Source organism: Cryptomeria japonica, chromosome 11 (genome assembly GCF_030272615.1).
Source record: "Cryptomeria japonica chromosome 11, Sugi_1.0, whole genome shotgun sequence".
NCBI classification, from domain to species: Eukaryota; Viridiplantae; Streptophyta; class Pinopsida; order Cupressales; family Cupressaceae; genus Cryptomeria; species Cryptomeria japonica.
Genome location: NC_081415.1, coordinates 589,188,314 through 589,208,495, shown reverse-complemented (window position 1 = coordinate 589,208,495; position 20,182 = coordinate 589,188,314).

The window sequence follows — 20,182 nt, the reverse complement described above, 5'->3', positions numbered from 1 at the left end:
AATCATATAGGTGGATAAATTGCTTAAATCATGTTAGCTTAATCTTGCATATCTTGCATCCATTTAGCTCAATTTCATACTCATATAGATTAAATTCTTCATTTAGGTGTCGTCTAGTCACTGGTGTTGCATAAAGAAATATGAGAGAAAAACTAAACTCACATCTACTAGAAGGCAATAGGTCACTTTGTAATGGTTTCATTATTCATTAATTATTGATTTACTAACCATGCATCTAATGACTTAATTGAAGTGTTGTGTATTCAGATATAGATACAGATACAAATCCACTTTTCACACACACATTTTTGCGCCCATTGTGGTGCTCGAGAATTTAAGTTTTGGCCTTTCAAATCATTTTTTATTTTTTAGGTTTCGTCCATACAACCTCTGCAAAAGGTCGTATGAGTTTTTACAGCATACTGGATGAATTCTGAGATTTATCATTCGGGTCTAAGAGAATCATGATACGAGTATCTTCTTTTGTTGTTTTATTTTGGGGGTTTACTCATTCAGTTTCGTGAGAATAATTGTTCTTCTCTGTGAGAATTATCATGCAGATTTTTGCTTTGCTCATTTTATAAATAGTATACTTTTGGGGTTTTCTTGATTTGGCTTTGGATTTTACTAACACTAACCCTAAATTGTCTTCTATTTGCCTGAGATTTTCACAACCTACCCTATTTTCTATAGAATGATTGTCAAAGAATTTGTCAAATCAAACTCACATTTTAAATAATCGAAAACAATATGACTACTATTGCATTGGTTTTGCAGGTTTCCTAAGGAGAATCGACCAAATGTTGTGTATTCTTTAATTCATTTTTAGGCACTTAAATTGCTATTTGGTTAATGAACAAATCTGTCTTTTGTGTTTGAAGAAAAATCTAAGAGGTAGGAGAGTATGCTCTTGTCTGCACAGACAATGAGAAATCCAAACCTTTGAATCTTTTTCTAAGTTTGAGATTTGTGTACCTTTTAGCGGGCCTGTCACAGTGGGAAAAAGTAATCACCCTGTGAGAACAACCCCCAAGTGAGTATAACTAAACCCAAGCATTCCGACTCACTATAATAAATAAGGTCTTTCGGGATTAAAGTCTTGGAGGATGAGATTATTTGAGTTTTCTCTTTTGAGATCTCTCATATCAAGCATTTTATAGGGCCTCATGGTCTCAATCATGCTTGCGTGACTATAGCTTGTTTTGGTACCTTGTCGGGCTATAAGCCTCAATAGCGCTTGTGCGACTTCAAGGGGTAATTTGGAACAAAAATCCTTACTACGAACTTTAAAATAGAAGCTACTCAATTCACCTCCGAAAGGGGGATAATCTTTGTGCAAGAGAGATAGTAACTCTCCCAAGATACTTGCCATATCATGCCCCCATTAGCATTTGGAGTTGGCTAATATGGCATTGAGAATCCATTGCGTGAAACTCAATGACCGTATTCTGATTAGATATTGGGTGTGTACCTGAGTCTGCAAGCAAAGCTTTTCTCTCTCATCCAACTTCCTTAGAATTAGCATGTTTTGTTTGAAATCACTTTGGATCTTATGTGTTTGCTATGTTTTTTTGTCCAAAGCTGAAAATTGAAAATCTAAAAACTGGAAAAACTCAAAACAAATAAAAAAATCAATCGAATTCAGTGGTCACAAACATTGTTTCCTTGTCAATTTTTTTTTCCTTTGGTCATAAGTGTCGTACAAGCTTCCTAATTCATCATCTGAGTCATCTAAATTGTCATACGAGTTACCTACATTATCGTCTGATTCATCTAGTTTGTCATTTTGTCTTCTCCAAACTAGCGTTCTGGTCTCTGAAGATTGTTGTCTGAGCTTATAAACTTTGTTGTACAAGTCCCATTGGTCTCTAAAGATTTGTCATTTGTTGAGCTTTAAATTTTTGTTCGAGTATAGGCAACAACTCGTATGAGTATCTATCTTTATTGTCTGGGTTGTTATATTTTGTCGTACGAGCCTCTGATTCTGTCAACCTAGAAGTCTATCTTTTTGCATCCTTTTTAGATCTATCATACTTTCCTAATCAGTCTGCAGTGAGCATAAATCTGGTCATTTTAATCTTGAGCATAGATAGCCTTGATAGTGTACCCATGTCATTGTGTTGCACTACTTTGTTGATCATCTCCCATCTAGTTCAATCAATCACATATCAAACTTAATCAACCTAGGTTTCTTAGATGACATCTTATACAGGATAGATCATTCCTGAAACCAGACTAATTCTTAGTCACCTCTCTCAATCACTATGTTAAATGCATAACTAGCTTTGATTTGATCTTGACATCTACATCACTTCTAGCTCTCGGTCACGTCGATTGTAAATGCTTGTTCGAACCAGGAGCTCTTCTAAAATTTTTGATGAAAGTAAGAAGCCCATGGATACCTTGGCTCAAAAAATTCAAGATCTCAAGAGAGAAATATATGACATTCAAGCCCAACAAAAAGATTCAATGACCCCTCTTGAGATAAAATTTCATGATATCAAGAACACCAGACTTCAAGAAATGCTAAAACAATTATATAAGGTGGAACTGAAAGTAATTGAAAATAAAAAGACAAATCCCATACAAGATCATAATATATCTTCACCAAGACAAAAAGACATTTTCTCCAAGTATCCCCTAGATAGACAGTTTACACATTTGGGGTAATCTATTGAGTGAACTTTGGAAAAGCTTCTTGCACACAATCTTATCATATTGCCTAACAAGACCACATGGGGATGTGAATTTTTGAATAATTATTGTGTATATCATAGGCATAACAAACATAAGACTTGAATGTGCATGGAATTAAAACAAAAAATTCAAGACCTCCTTGATGATGGTGTTATTAAAATTGAAGATCCTAATAATTCACCTAAGAAGAAACTAGATGTCATTACCAAGCATGATCAAAATGACGAACCTGTGTCTAGCAGTTTCCCACATCTAGCCTCTATCTCTTCCATGATGCCTCCATCTCCTAAGGATTTTCAACAACAATCCATTCCATATCTCTCAAGTAATGAACCTAATGATGAAACTTCTCATGTTGACCCTCAAGGGCTATCTCAAGGGCCATCCCCTCCAATGGTTGAAAAAGATCCTACCTCCCTAGAATCCCATTATGGTCCCCTTATACCTTTCCACTTTTTCCAAGATAATCCCCTTCCATCTCAAGAGAAAATCATACTTCCAAATCTCTTTCATAATCCACTTCCTAAGCAAGATCATGATGTCTCTTCCACCTTTTCAAATGATCCTATTCAAAATGAAGAGTTAAACATGATTCCTACTCTATCCAATGGTCCTCTTACATATCAAAATCAAAGTATCTCTTCATCTCCTTGTCACAATCTTCCATGTTTACCTCAAGGATCCCTCATGCCTACAAAGTATTCTCATGATCCTATCATTCCCTACATTTCACCTCTGTCATGCCCAAACTTTTGGGCATGAACGGAATAAATTTTATTTTTAAAACATAACCTAATAAAACTAAGTTTGCTAAAATAACGCAGTAACAAGTCTTGTCTTAACTATGTTTGAATTCTTTTTCAACTAAAGTTAATCTAAACAACTAAATCAAGTAAGCGAGATAATCTAATTTACATGCAGAATATTAACTCTCCAAAGAAATTATTATTATCTCAACAATTAATAAATAAATAAATTCATTTAAGCAAAATCCCCTAAATTAATTGACGAGAGATATTATTAATCTCAATTAATCTTTCTAATCATTGTAGGAATTAATTATATTAACTCTAGCAATTGGGTTATTAAATCCCATGATTTATTTTAACAATAATTATAATGTGTCTAAAATTTGACTAATGGGCTAATTAAATCCATAATAAAAATTGCCCTATAAAAGTTAATCTCGACAAGCCTAAATTTAGGTGGACTACAATAATCCCCCTAAGCCAATTAACTTAGAAAAAATTTCTATGAAGTTTCAAAAGGATTAAATTTCAAAAGTATTTTAAATGTAAAACATCATATTTAACTGATTATATAATCATTTATAAAATATGAATGTTTAAATAAAATAATTAAATTAAATTTAGACTTATACATTCCTTTTTTTTAATTATATATATATATATATGTATATATGTATGTATGTATATGTATGTATATATTTCTATATGTATATGTATATATATATATATATATATATACATACATATACGTATACATATACATATACATATATATATACACACATAGATATACATATATATATATATATATATATATATATACAGTTATACATATATATATATACATATATACATATATATATACACATATGTATATATAAATATATCTATATATATATAAATAAATATATATATATATATATTTATATATGTATATATGAATATATCTATATATATATCCATATATATATATACACATACACATACACATACACATATATGTATATGTATATATATGTATGTGTATTTGTATGTGTATATGTGTGTATATATATATATTCATTAAACACATATATATTTATATATGAGGATATTTATTTTCTAAACAAACATTATTATAAAAATATCCATGTAACCTAATTAAAAATATTATAAAATGCTCTTCCAATCCATATTTTTCTTTACAATTTCAAAACTACCCTAACCCAAACTGAGTTAGGGTTTTATGTTTTTGTGCACGGTCGAGGGTGAGCGGGCGGAGGCGGCTAGAGGCAGTCATGGGGTTTAATGGAGGTGGTCGAATTGCATGGTGGAGGAGGGGGCCGTGAGTTTTTTCTGTACAAGTGCGGCAGTTGGGAAACCCATGGGGGCTCCCCGCAGGGATGGCCGTAGCCGTGCCTATGGGTCACGACCCATAGTGGTGGCCTTGGTCGTTGCTGTGGGACGCAGCTCGCAGCCCGGCTACGCCGCCGCTATGGGGTGCCGCCCACAGCACGGGGGGGGCGCCTTGCAGGGGTTTCGCAGGGGCCGAGGCTCCCCAAAAACCTTGGTTGCCATATATTTTTTTTAAATTATTTTATATTTTTTTTTTACTATTTTTTTAAAAATAAAAATATATATATATATAGTTACCTTCAAAAGTATATATATATTTGATATATATATATATATATATATATATATAATTTTGATATTTTAGGGATAGATTAGGCTACAAATTTACTTAATTATGAATATATTTTCTGTGCCTTCTAAATTATGCAAAGATGAACAAAGTATGGACATCATGGAAATAAGGCAATTTTTTTTCTTTTATTTACTTTAAACAAACTGTTTATATATATATATATATATATATATATATAAAAGTCACATAAAGTAGATTTTCAAACTAACATACTTAAATAAAGCATTTCTTTTTCCATTGACAATCTAGTTGCTAACTTTAGAGATGGATTACTAATTCTAGATTTATTTACTGCAAATAAATAAAGTGACAGAATTTAATAAATTTTAATAGCAACTATAATAGACTGGGAATCATTTGAAATAATCCTTAGAGATAGACAAATTAAATCTTTTTAACCATAATTTGTAAAAGGGTATAGATATGCTTACTTTTCTCTCATTTCCATTATTTCAATATGCATAAGGAAATAAACTGAACTTTTATTTTCAGAAATAACATGCATACAAAAAATATTATTTCAATAACTACAGGAACTTAATCCAAAAATAAACATGCAATAATAGCTTAATAGAATAATACATTTCTTTAAAGCATATTTAGAATACAATGTAGTCAACATTACAAATGGGTGAGATACCCCAACTAGTCTCTCATTTCTATTAAATGAGGACTTTAAACAAAATGAATACATTTCTCTTTCAAAATAAATACAACATATAGGCTTTCTTTTACATTGCTCCAACTAAAATATAAAATATCTCATTCCCTAATCTTTTTCTACAAATCAAGTAAACCCAACAACTCCTAGCTTGTCTTTTTCTTTTCTTTCCAAGCAAGCTGCAAATAAATCATGAGGCTATGACCATGGAGAGCTTACCTCCCATCCTAGGCTTTCTAGAAGCCACCCCCGAGCTTGGAAAACCAAGCCCTAGAGAGGTTACATTCAGGCAAACACAACAAGTAAGGGAAAAACATACAACAAACACTTTCCCAACCAAAGCTACACTTCATCACCAAATGTGATGTTTTTACATGGGTGGTAGTGGACCACATACCCTGAGGAGACTGCAAGAATGGTAGATCACAAATCCATCTCATGGCAAACAAAGATATATTATAAGTACATTAACCCCACATCCTTATGCCCCCCAAGGCATCCATGCCATATTTTCTCTCCTTATGACCCCCAAATGCATACACAAGGCTATGCAGCAAGGGTCACATATACAACCCTTGAGATCACTCTCATAAAGAGAGCCTCTCACTCAAGGGCTATCAAAATCCTTCCACCCGCAAGGCCATCCTACTCTCCCAAGAGTAGAAGGCCTTAGTTACTCCCAAATCACAAGAAAATGCATAAAAAAAATGACAAATAGGTCACATAATAATTTCATAAAGGAAAATACAAGAAAACAACTTATACATACAAACAATCTTTCCAACATAAACATGCAACATGAAAGGGAGAAGATGAATCCAACCTTCAATCTGCCCAAAGGTTTGCGAGAACTAGTTTGAGGATGAGCAATCGAATTCCACAATCCTTTCTTCTACACTTAGCCAAATTTCTATCCAAAACTATTCTTTTCAAAATTGCATGATCTCCAAAAATGGAGAGTGGGTGACAACCCACAAAATCTCTAATCCTTTCCTAAGAAGGCTTGGTGAGAGTTCTCACAGGTTTCTAAAACTGAAAAAGGAAAAAATAAGAAAAAGTGGGAAAAAGAATCTCACATCAAAAAGAAAGGTTATCTAACCTAGATGGAACTTTCTAAATTGAATTTCCTCTCACCTTAGGAAACCCACTTTTTGAGGTGACTAAAAAATCACATGCCTAAAAATACTCCTAACCCATAGGTATACCTTATGGACTTTAGGAAAAACCTTTAAACTACCCCTAGGAGTCCATTTGACCCCTTAGAAACCCATCTGAAGTTAACTTTCGAGTCAAACCTGAGTTGACCACTCCAAAGACTCTCTACCCAAGGAAAATTTGAGACCACATTCAAATTTTTGAAAAGGCTATGGTTAAAACAACTCCCTCCAAGAGACAAGTCAAAAATCAAAACACAAATCAGCACATGTGTCAAGTGACACAATAAAATACATTACAAAATTACACATGGAATTTGTCTCTTGTTGGATTTACACAAATTAATAAATTCAATTTAACACCCATCCAACATTTACTTTCACAAATAAAATATGATACACACAGGGTGTTGTCTCTCCAAATAGACAACCCCTAGTTTTACGAACGTACATAGGTCTAGGTTTGGTTCTCCATAATATTTCCATGGTCACATGGATAATTTTCCTGCACATCTCAATTACACATTAGTACTTCCAAATAACCTCATATAATATTTAAACACATGAATAAGAATACACATCAAACACTCTGCATACAATTGACATTAAACAAAATCGATATATCTTATATCAAAATAAATCCACATAAGTAATTATCATAATCCTCATAATTTTGATCCATACATAAGACATGCATCCTATTTCTATCATCATAGTAAAGTCCTGCAAATCCAATAATGACATACATCATCACAAAGTTATCCTATTCTATAATCATATAGAGTTCTATATATATAATGCATAGAAATGAAGCATCAATATACATCAATGTTATCCAAATCATGGAATCATATAAGTTATAAATCCATAATGCATAAAAATAAAGCATCCATAAAAGTCTCAACATGAAAATCAATGAAATGCTAGGATGAGTCAGGGTAGGGCCTCACACCCTCCCCCTCTAGGCATGAACTTAATCCTGTCATCAAAAAGATGGGGGTACTGTGATCTCATATGTGCTGCATCCTCCCATGAAGTCATAACCTCATCATAGCAATCCCACTAGATCCTAACCTGATCCAGCTCTCAACCTCAAAGGGCCAATGTTCAGTGTGCCAAAATGTGAATGGGCTCCAAAGCTAGTTGTCCATCCAATTCCACCTGCAAGGCATCCCAATCTAAAATATGACTCATCATAGATATACTTCCTCAAAACTGATACATGAAACACATCATGGATGCATGACAAGATAGGTGGCAATGCTAAATGATAGGCAACTGGTCCTATCCTCTCAAGGATCTCAAATGGTCCTACAAAGCAAGGTGCGAGCTTACAACCATTTCCATAACGGATTGGACTCTTATGCAGTCTCACTCTCAAGAAGACTCTATCTCCAACCAAGTAGCTATGATCTATCTTCTTCACATCTGCATACTTTTTTTGTCTATCCTGTGCCTCTCTAAGACACTGCCTAATCAAATCCACCTGCTGCTCCATATCCCAAACTATCTCAGGACCAATAGCAACTCTATCCTCTATGCTATCCCAACTCAACGGTGTCCTACAAGGCCTGCCATATAATGCCTGATAGGGTGGCATCCCCAATGAAGTGTGATGCCCATTGTTATAGGCAAACTCCACTAAGGGAAGGTACTCTTCCCGTTTGGTCTGATGATCCATGACATACATGTGAACCATATCCTCTAACACTTGGTTCACCCTCTCTATCTGACCATCCATTTCTGGATGATAGGTTTTACTGAAGTTGAGCTTAGTGCCCATAGCTACCTATAATGCCTTCCAAAAGGAAGAAGTGAAGAGGGAATCCCTATCAGAAATAATCTTGCGTGGAATGCCATGAAGTCTGACAATGTCTCATAAGATCACCTATGCTACTGCTGGTGTTGTGAAGGTAGTTCGAACTAGTGAAAAGTGGGCCACTTTGGTCAACTTGTCAACTGTCACCAAGATGGCATCATGGCAATGAGATGACATAGGGAGACCGATGATGAAATCCATGGATATAGTAGCCCACTTCCACTTTGGTATAGCATGAGATTGGAGCAACCCACCTGGATGGTGGTACTCCACCTTGACTCTCTGACACTCGAGGCATCGAGCTACTAACCTAGCAATGAGCTGCCGCATTCCTGGCCAATGATATAACTATCTCAAGTTAGCATGCATCTTCTTAACTCTAGGATCTGCTGCATAAGGAGCTCTATGAGCCTCCATGACAATGAACTCTCGTAATCCCCTGGAAGAAGGTACATAGATGTGCCCTCTATGGCATAATAGTCCATCAGACTCTAAGGAATAATCCACATATTTCCCTTCTAGAGTTTCCTGAGATCATATCACCTGACAAACCTCTAAATACCATCCATCCTCTAGCGACTGTTGCAATATACGATCTCTCAAATCTGTGCCCATAGATATGGTGTATACCTCATGACGTCTCCTACTCAAAGCATCTGCAACTACATTTTCTTTCCCTTTGATGTAGTGAATGTCAAAATCATACTCGCACAAGTCCTCCATCCATCTCCTCTGATGTGCATTAAGGTTCGATTGAGTGAAAATGTACTGAAGGCTCTGATGGTTTGAATGAAGCTCAAAATGATGACCCAAAAGGAAGTGTATCCACCTCACAAGTGCATGCACTATGGCTACAAGCTCAAAGTCATGAGTAGGGTAGTTAAGCTCATGAGTCTTAAGTTTCCTAGACTCAAAAGCTATAGCCCTACCATCCTGCATAAGGACTGCTCCTAAACCCTCTAGGGAAGCATCTGTGCAAACCATGAAGTCAGCTGAGGGATCTGGTACTACAAGGATAGGTGCACTAGTAAATGCCATTTTGAGTTCCTAAAAGGCCCTCTCACACTTCTCTGTCCACTCAAATTTCTTTCCTTTACGCTGAAGAGAAGTAATAGGATGTGCGACTCTAGAGAATCCCTCAACAAAGCATCGGTAATAACCTGCTAAGCCCATGAAGCTCTTGACCTCTGTCACACTGGTTGGCACTGACCATTCCATAATAGCTCTAATCTTTGATGGGTCAACTGAGACCCCATCACCAGAAATAATGTGCCCGAGGTACTTCACCTCTGATCGAAAGAAAGCACACTTTGAAAAACTGCCATACAACTGATTGTCTTGCAAAAACTACAAAACCTATCTTAGGTGCTCCTCATGCTCCTTCTTATACTGAGAATATATCAATATGTCATCGAGGAACACAATCACAAAATGGCAAGAAATGTGTGGAATACCCCATTCATGAGGCTCATGAAAATAGCTGGAGCATTCGTAAGACCAAGTGGAACCACGGTGAACTCATAGTGGCCATATCTAGTGTGAAATGCAGTCTTGTGGCTATCGCTTTCCACTATTCTCAACTGATGGTATCCTGACTTCAAATCAATTTTGGAAAATACTTTGGCACCCTAAAGTTGGTCGAATAAATCATCGATCCTGGGCAAATGATATCGGTTCTTGATGGTTACTTTGTTCAACTGACGATAATCCATGCATAACCGAAGAGATCCATCCTTCTTCTTCACCAAGATGATTGGTGCACCCCAAGGGGATACGCTAGGATGAATGTGACCCTTCTCTAGGAGCTCCTCAAGCTACATCTTGAGCTCATTAAGCTCATTTGTGGTCATCCTATAATGTGCTCTTGAAATTGGCTCAACTCCTAGTACAAGGTGTATATGAAAGTCAATCTCTCTACGGGGCAACATTCCAGGTAGCTCTGAAGGAAACACGTCTGAATATCCCTTAAAGATAGGATGGTTGTCAATCAATGTTTCCTTTCCATCCTCTTCCCCTCTAACAATGATGGTGATGGCAAATAGCTGACATCCCTTTTGCATGCTCCGCTTAAGCTACATTGTGGAAATCATACGAAGAGACACGAGTCTCTGAATCTCGGTGATTACTATGGGTGAACCATGATCATCTTCACACTCAATCTCTTTCACGTGGCAATCCATCTTGGCTCTGTGGGTATAAAGCAAGTCCATGCCAAGTACGATGCCATATGATCCAAGTGGTGTAACTATAAGGTCTACTAAGGTGGTGGTATTGCCAATCTAAAGCTAACATGCCCTAACCTCTGGTTCCACTGACACTTTAGCCCTTGAAGCTAACTCCACTTCCCAACTGACACCTTGTCTAGTTGCCACTAGCCCGCAATGCTCCACAACCAATGGAGATATAAAAGAGTCAGTAGCTCCTGAATCAAATAATATAGATACACTGCTACCTTTGATCATACCTGCAGCCTCAATGACTATGGCCTGGTGCTCTGCCTGGCGGTTGTCAACCACTACGAAGACTCTATGGGACTTGCCCATATCTCCAACTGTAGGCTCTGATGTTTCCATCCTCTGATTCCCTACCATCTGACCCTGAGGACACTCTCTCACCATGTGCCCCATGGCTCCACATGTGAAACAAGCACTGCATGCCTGAAACTGGATGCCCTGAGGCCTAGAGAAAGGTTGTCCCCCTGTCTTGCTAGAACCACTATACCCACCCCTGGAGGACTGCTGAGTCCCTGCCGGAGGTGTGTAAGAAACCTAAGATCACTGATCTTGCCTTTGACCCTGAGACTGCCACTACTTGGGCTTTGCACCCTGCTGACTCTGTGGAGGCCTCTGCCTCTAGTTCTGCTGTGACTGTTGCGGAGGAGGGGGTTTGGAGAGCCCCGGTGTGTGTTTGTTATTACCCTTCCAATGGGGTTTCTAAAACCCATATGTCTGGGGTATAGGGTTTGGATTCTAGAACTGATCCCTTGTATCTTGTGGCCTGACTTGAATCTTCTCTACTATCAAGGCCTTCTCCACGACAACCTGAAGGCTCCCTGGAGTAGACATCCTCACTGGTCCTGCTATGCCGGCATTCAACCCTTTGATAAAATGATTGACGAGAAGCTTCTCATCTTTCAAGTAGTCTACATATGACAAGAGCTTGAAGAACTTGCTCTTGTATTGGGTCACTGAGAGACCCTTCTGCTAGAGGTCATGGAACTCATCTATCCTATGCTATCTATAATGCTCTAACAAGTACCTCTCCCTGAACCTCTCTATAAAAATCTCCCATTTGAGGGTATCTGCCACTAAACCACACTTGTATTCCTCCTATCTCCACCATGTGGAGGTCGTTCCTCTCAATAGGTGGATTGCTACACGTGCCTTTAGATTGCTCTCATAAGAGCGCAATGCAAAGCACCTATCTAGGCTCAAAAGCCAAGCCTCAGCTTCTACCCCATCGGTAGATCCCCCAAAAGATGGTGGCTGGAGGCCCATAACCTCTCTGATTAGATCCTTTGGATCCTGATGTGCTCTCTCATGATACACTAGCTTTACTACTAGAGGTGGTCCTGGTAGGTGAACGGACTCGGGCTCATGCCCAGCCTGACTCTCTATGGGATTAGGAGGTGGACTCCTACTTTGTTCCCTATCTGTCAATCTATGGCTCCCTGAGTTTTGGTTTTCAACATGATGATCCCCTGCTGGAAGCCTACCCTGGACTATTCCTATTAGGTTCTGGAGTGCTAATAAGATGTCTCGGTTTGGGTCAACCGGTCGTTCGGGAGGAGCCTCTAGGTTCCCTTTCGGAACCGATTCCTCCCTATCGACCTCTTCGTGTGCCATGTGTACACGCCTAGGACCCCTTCCGCACTTGCAAGCTTGTCACGTAGTCGGAGGCATACTTATGAGAAAATAAAATAAAATGAATTAAATAAATAATTTTTCAGAGAAATATTTAATTAATTAAAAATAAATATAATAAAATAAAATTAATTAATTAACTAATTAAAGCGAAACGTAATGGAGAAAGGTTCCTAGTGTTGGAAACCTTGCTCTGATATCAAAATGTCATGCCCAAACTTTTGGGTACAAACGGAATAATTTTTTTTTTTTTAAAACATAACCTAATAAAACTAAGTTTGCTAAAATAACGCAGTAACAAGTCTTGTCTTAACTATGTTTGAATTCTTTTTCAACTAAAGTTAATCTAAACAACTAAATCAAGTAAGCAAGATAATCTAATTTACATGCGGAATATTAACTCTCCAAAGAAATTATTATTATCTCAACAATTAATAAATAAATAAATTCATTTAAGCAAAATCCCCTAAATTAATTGACAAGAGATATTATTAATCTCAATTAATCTTTCTAATCATTGTAGGAATTAATTATATTAACTCTAGTAATTGGGTTATTAAATCCCATGATTTATTTTAACAATAATTATAATGTGTCTAAAATTCGACTAAAGGGCTAATTAAATCCATAATAAAAATTCTCCTATAAAAGTTAATCTTGACAAGCCTAAATTTAGGTGGACTACAATAATCCCCCTAAGCCAATTAACTTACAAAAAATTGCTATGAAGTTTCAAAAGGATTAAACTCCAAAAGTATTTTAAATGTAAAACATCATATTTAACTAATTGTATAATCATTATATATGAGGATATTTATTTTCTAAACAAACATTATTATAAAAATATCCATGTAACCTAATTAAAAATATTATAAAATTCCCTTCCAATCCATATTTTTCTTTACAACTTCAAAACTACCCTAACCCGAACCGGGTTAGGGTTTTATGTTTTTGTGCAGGGTCGAGGGTGAGCGAGCGGAGGCGGCTAGAGGTGGCCGCAGGGTCTAATGGAGGTGGCTGAATTGCATGGTGGAGGAGGGGGCCGCGCGTTTTCTCTGTGCAGGTGCAGTAGTGGGGAAACCCACGGGGGCTCCCCGCAGGGACGACCGTAGTCGTGCCTGCGGGTCATGGCCCACAAAGGCAGCCTTGGCCACCACTATGGGATACGGCCCCCGACCTGGCTACACCGTCGTTGTGGGGCACCACCCATAGCACGATGGGGGACTGCCCTGTGGGGGTTCCACAAGGGCCGAGGCTCCTCGAAAACCTTGGTTGCCATATTTTTTTAAAAATATATATATGTATATGTATATACATATATATACATATACATAGACATAGACATAGACATAGACATAGACATAGACATATACATATACATACATACATACATACATACATACATACATACATACATACATATATATATATATATATATAGTTACCTTCAAAATTATATATATATATTTGATATATATAAATATAATTTTGATATTTTAGGCATACATTAGGCTGCAAATTTACTTAATTATGAATATATTTTCTATGCCTTCTAAATTATGCAAAGATGAACAAAGTATGGACATCATGGAAATAGAGCAATTTTTTTTCTTTTATTTACTTTAAACAAACTGTTTATATATATATTTTTTTTTTTAATGTCACATAAAGCAGATTTTCAAACTAACATACTTAAATAAAGCATTTCTTTTTCCATTGACAATTTAGTTGCTAACTTTAGAGATGGACTACTAATTCTAGATTTATTTACTACAAATAAATAAAGTGACAAAATTTAATAAATTTTAACAGCAACTATAATAGACTGGAAATCATTTGAAATAATCCTTAGAGATAGACAAATTAAATCTTTTTAACCATAATTTGTAAAAGGGTATAGATATGCTTACTTTTCTCTCATTTCCATTATTTCAATATGCATAAGGAAATAAACTGAACTTTTATTTTCAGAAATAACATGCATATAACAAATATTATTTCAATAACTATAGGAACTTAATCCAAAAATAAACATGCAATAATAGCTTAATAGAATAATACATTTCTTTAAAGCATATTTAGAATACAATGTAGTAAACATTACAAATGGGTGCGATACCCCAACTAGTCTCTCATTTCTATTAAATGAGGACTTTAAACAAAATTAATACATTTCTTTTTCAAAATAAATACAACATATAGCTTTTCTTTTACATTGCTGCAACTAAAATATAAAATATCCCATTCCCTAATCTTTTTCTGCAAATCAAGTAAATCCAACAACTCCTAGCTTGTCTTTTTCTTTTCTTTCTAAGCAACCTACAAATAAATCATGAGGCTATGACCATGGAGAGCTCACCTCCCAGCCTAGGATTTCTAGAAGCCACCCCCAAGCTTGGAGAACCAAGCCCTGGATAGGTTACATTCAGGCAAATACAACAAGCAAGGGAAAAACATACAACAAACACTTTCCCAACCAAGGCTACACATCATCACCAAATGTGATGTTTTTACATGGGTGGTAGTGGACCAAATACCTTGAGGAGACTGTAAGAACGCTAGATCACAAAGCCATCTCATGGCAAACAAAGATATATCATAAGTACATTAACCCCACATCCTTATGCCCCCCAAGACATCCATGCCATATTTTCTCTCCTTATGACCCCCTAATGCATACATAAGGCTATGCAATAAGGGTCACATATACAACCCTTGAGATCACTCTCATAAAGAGAGCCTCTCACTCAAGAGCTGTCAAACTCTTTCCACCTGCAAGGCCATCCTACTCTCCCAAGAGTAGAAGGCCTTGGTTACTCCCAAATCACAAGAAAATGTATAAAAGAAATGACAGATAGGTCACATAATAATTTAACAAAGGAAAATACAAGAAAACAACTTATACATACAAACAATCTTTCCAACATAAAAATGCAACATGAAAGGGAGAAGATGAATCCAACCAACAATCTGCCCAAACGTTTGCTAGAACTAGTTTGAGGATGAGCAGCCCAATTCCACAATCCTTTCTTCTACACTTAGCCAAATTTCTATCCAAAACTATTATTTTCAAAATTACATGATTTCCAAAAATGGAGAGTGGGTGATTACCCACAAAATCTCTAATCCTTGCTTAAGAAGGCCTCAATGAGAGTTCTCATAGGTTTCTAAAACTGAAAAAGGAAAAAGTAAGAAAAAGTGGGAAAACGAATCTCACATCAGAAAGGAAGGTTATCTAACCTAGATGGAACCTTCTAAATTGAATTTTCGCTCACCTTAGGAAACCAACTTTTTGAGGTGACTAAACAGTCACATGGGAGTAGTCACATGCCTAAAAATACTCCTAACCCATAGGTATACCTTATGGACTTTAGGAAAAACTTGTAAACTACCCCTAGGAGTCCATTTGACCCCTTAGAAACCCATCTAAAGTTAAGTTTCGGGTCAAACCTGAGTTGACCACTCCGAAGACTCTCTACCCAAGGAAAATTTGAAACCACATTTAAATTTTTGAAAAGGCTATGGTTAAAACAACTCCCTCCAAGAGACAAGTCAAAAATCAAGACACAAATCAGCACGTGTCAAGTGACACAATAAAATACATTACAAAATTACACATGGAATTTGTCTCTTGTTGGATTTACACAAATTAATAAATTCAATTTAACACCCATGCAACATTTACTTTCACAAAAAAAATATGATACACATGGGGTGTTGTCTCTCCAATTAGACAACCCCTAGTTTTACGAACGTACATAGGTCTAGGTTTGGTTCTCCATAATATTTCCATGGTCATATGGATAATTTTCCTATGCATCTCAATTACACATTAGTACTTCCAAATAACCTCATATAATATTTAAACACATGAATAAGAATACACATCAAACACTCTGCATATAATTGACATTAAACAAAATCAACATATCTTATATCAAAATAAATCCACATAAGTAATTATCATAATCCTCATGATTTTGATCCATACATAAGACATGCATCCTATTTCTATCATCATAGTAAAGTCCTGCAAATCCAATAATGACATACATCATCACAAAGTTATCCTATTCTATAATCATATAGAGTTCTATATCTATAATGCATAGAAATGAAGCATCAATATACATCAATGTTATCCAAATCATGGAATCATATAAGTTCTAAATCCATAATGCATAAAAATAAAGCATCCATAAAAGTCTCAACATGAAAATCACTGAAATGCTAGGATGAGTCAGGGTAGGGCCTCACAACCTCATAATGGACTTGCGTCTTCTTTCCAAAGCAAAGTGTATCCCACAAGTCAAAATATTTATAAAAGAAAAGGGGTAGACCTTCACAAACAAGAACCTCTCCATATTAAAAAAAAATACTAAGGGTCATGGACTCAGTGACATTCCTCAAGATGTTGGTATCCCTACTAAACCAAAATCCAAATACATGCCTTCTCCTTCATCTCTTCCATCCACTTTAGGACCTTATATCCCTCCATCCCTTATGTAGGATCAACAAAATCAAACATATTCATGCACCTTCCATCCATGTAAAAGGATACAAAGGTTCACTAAGCAAAAGAAAGAAAAATCAAAAGTTATGTGGGTTCCTAAAGCACTTGTAGAAGCAATGCATTCCAAAAAACCGCAAAAGCATGAAAAATTAAAAACCATGTGGATCCCTAAGTGGCTCCTTGAAGTACAACAATATAAAGAAAAATCCAAATTGGCATCCAAAATTGTTGTTCTTCCATCCAAAATTTCCAAATCTATTTCTCCATCACCTCCTTCATCCATTTTGGATCCTTATGTCTCAAAATTCTTGGTTGTTTGTCCATCCAAATCTCAAAATCTGAGATCCACTTTTCTTCCATCACTCCAACATCCCTCAAGATGTGTGCCAATGTTGATCTCACCAACATTTCCATTCACTCATGCACAAAAATTTCAATATATGATCCATTACCCAACACTTCTTTTTCATCCTTTTCATAAGACTTTACCCTAGTTTCAGCACAAAATCCAAAAAACTAAGGAAATCAACATTGGAGATGTTGAACATGTACACTTAGCTAAGTCCTTATATCCTATTAGACAAGACATCTTTATCCAACTCTTCAAACAAAGACTGATGAACTACCTACACAAACCTCCTTGACCCTATGAACAACATGCACCTTAAACGATATTATATCTAAGGGTTGGGTCAGTTTCAATTTTTCTTTTTGCGTTGCATCTCATTTTATTCAAAGCACTGCATCACATATAGTTTCTTTTTTAAAATGCATCACATTCACAAAAAAATTGCATTTACATATAGTAGCATTAATAAAACAAGGCAACTGTCCAAGTTTATCATGTGTTTGCATTCAAGACAAACAAGGGTCGTCTCCTTTCTTAGATATTCAGACATGAAGTCTTTGAGGTCCTAATATCATTCATTTCCAACATCACCGTATGACAACGCTTTACTTATGGTTGGGTAGTGATTTCACTATTTGAGACTTGTTAACTGAAAATCTATCAATTGCTATATCTCAAAGACATTAACAAAATCTCTAATTCAATATAGACACCTATTTGATGGTATGACTTGTGAAAAATCTAAAATTTTACTTCAGCACCATTGTAATTGTCATGCCCAAGTAGGTTTCATTACTTATAAGTCAAGGCAAGAAAATTAAAAAAGAATGACAAAAAGAGAAATGATATATAACTGCAATATCACGCATACAAGTGCGACAAAAATCTTGACTATGGGAACATGTGAGTAACTCCATCGGGGCTATGGACACCTGTTGGCAAATGGAGCAATATTTGAGAAATTATAGTCTATAACCTCGCCGGAGCTCTAAAAGCTTGCTAGAAGAGAGGCTCTATTCGAGGTGCTTTTGAAGTTATAATAATCCATGTAGCTAGTCATATAGGATGCTAAGGATCTTTAGTGAACACAACAGAAGGAATTACCTCATTTGCACTCACATGGGCAAAACAAGATCAAAGTTTCAAGAACCAATGGGGAACTTTTCCACGTCTCCATTTGTAAATCCTAGTTACTAAGTGTATTAATTTGGATGTTCCTAGGGACCTTAAGGATCGATTGACTGCTTATCTATGAAATGTTTTGTACCTCCAATTCGATTGGTGTATTAAATGCTAAACAAACACATTCATCCTTGTTTGAATAAGAAATGCATATTCATCATGCATATTGCATTAACATAGGTCATATCAAAAATTCATTATCTCCACATGCATTCTACAGATCATCATGTCATATGGGTCTACATACTAGGGGCATAGCTGAAAAATCCTAAAAATTATAAAATGTCCCAAACAAAATCCTAAAAATAAAAAACTCACAAAATCAATAACTGAAAAATCAAAGCAAGAAAACATAGACCATCCATCACACCAAATTAACAACAAACAAACTCTCAAAGTCTACAATGAAAATTATCGCATGTCTTGTTAATCAATCTATCAAACATCAATATGTCTTATACAAGGAAGGGTAAACTCGAAACAAGACAAATCGGTCTTATACAGGGTACTTACTCTTTGAAACCAGACATTCCTATCAATGATCACACAAATCAAAACAATGATATAGATTAGTATGGCTGCTAGATTTTGTCCCTGAGGTTAGTCTTATTTCCTATATTGAAGTGTTGCATCTTTTCTTTAACTTGTACATATCCTTCAGTTGTTTCCGTGACACCTTGGTTCTTCTTGGAACCCTCATGGCTTGAAACCGATCAACGTCCTAGTCTTAGGGTAATCAACTGACCAATTTAAATTTCCTAAGAAGTTCAACTAGGTCATCTTTCTATCAGTAGTACTAGGTCATCCAATTTGAGTCATTTGCCTATCTCCTATCCACTACAGAGTTTTACCACTAAATAAACACACAAATCAAGAACACTGAAAAATAATCACTGAAAACTGTTTGAGCTCTAATTGAAATTTTCTTTGAATGTTGTCTTTTAACTTGGTTTTTGATTATTATTCCCTCTGAGTAACTCGAGGAAGTCTATCTTGACTAAGAGGAGCAAGGATTGGGGGCATGATACTTTTCTTTGTTTTCTACTCGTAGGAATGATTCCGATGATCTGAAAATATCTCATAAGTTAGGTGTCTATGATAAGTACCTTCACATCAAGGTGAACTCGCTACACATACCTCGACTCCAATTATTTGTATGCTATAGGGAGGTTGGAATCATTTCCTTGTCTATTTTGAGTAACTTTATTTATCATGCAATCTAGATACATGCTTAATTTGTCCTAGGATATGAACAATACAAGGGTCATTGTGGACAAGATAATCAATATTGCATATAACAAGGAAGGAACTCTACTTTGTTTGGTGTGTATGCATGCAGACAACATTCAGGTCATCTTGGCTCTTTATGCCTTGATGCTTATGTTTTCTTGCTATATTAAAAAGGACGTGACATTCAGGTCATCCTGGCTCTTCATTCTTTGATGCTTATGTTTATTCCTACATTTCTGCTTAGTGATGATAAAAAGCAAATCAAAATCCAGTGACTT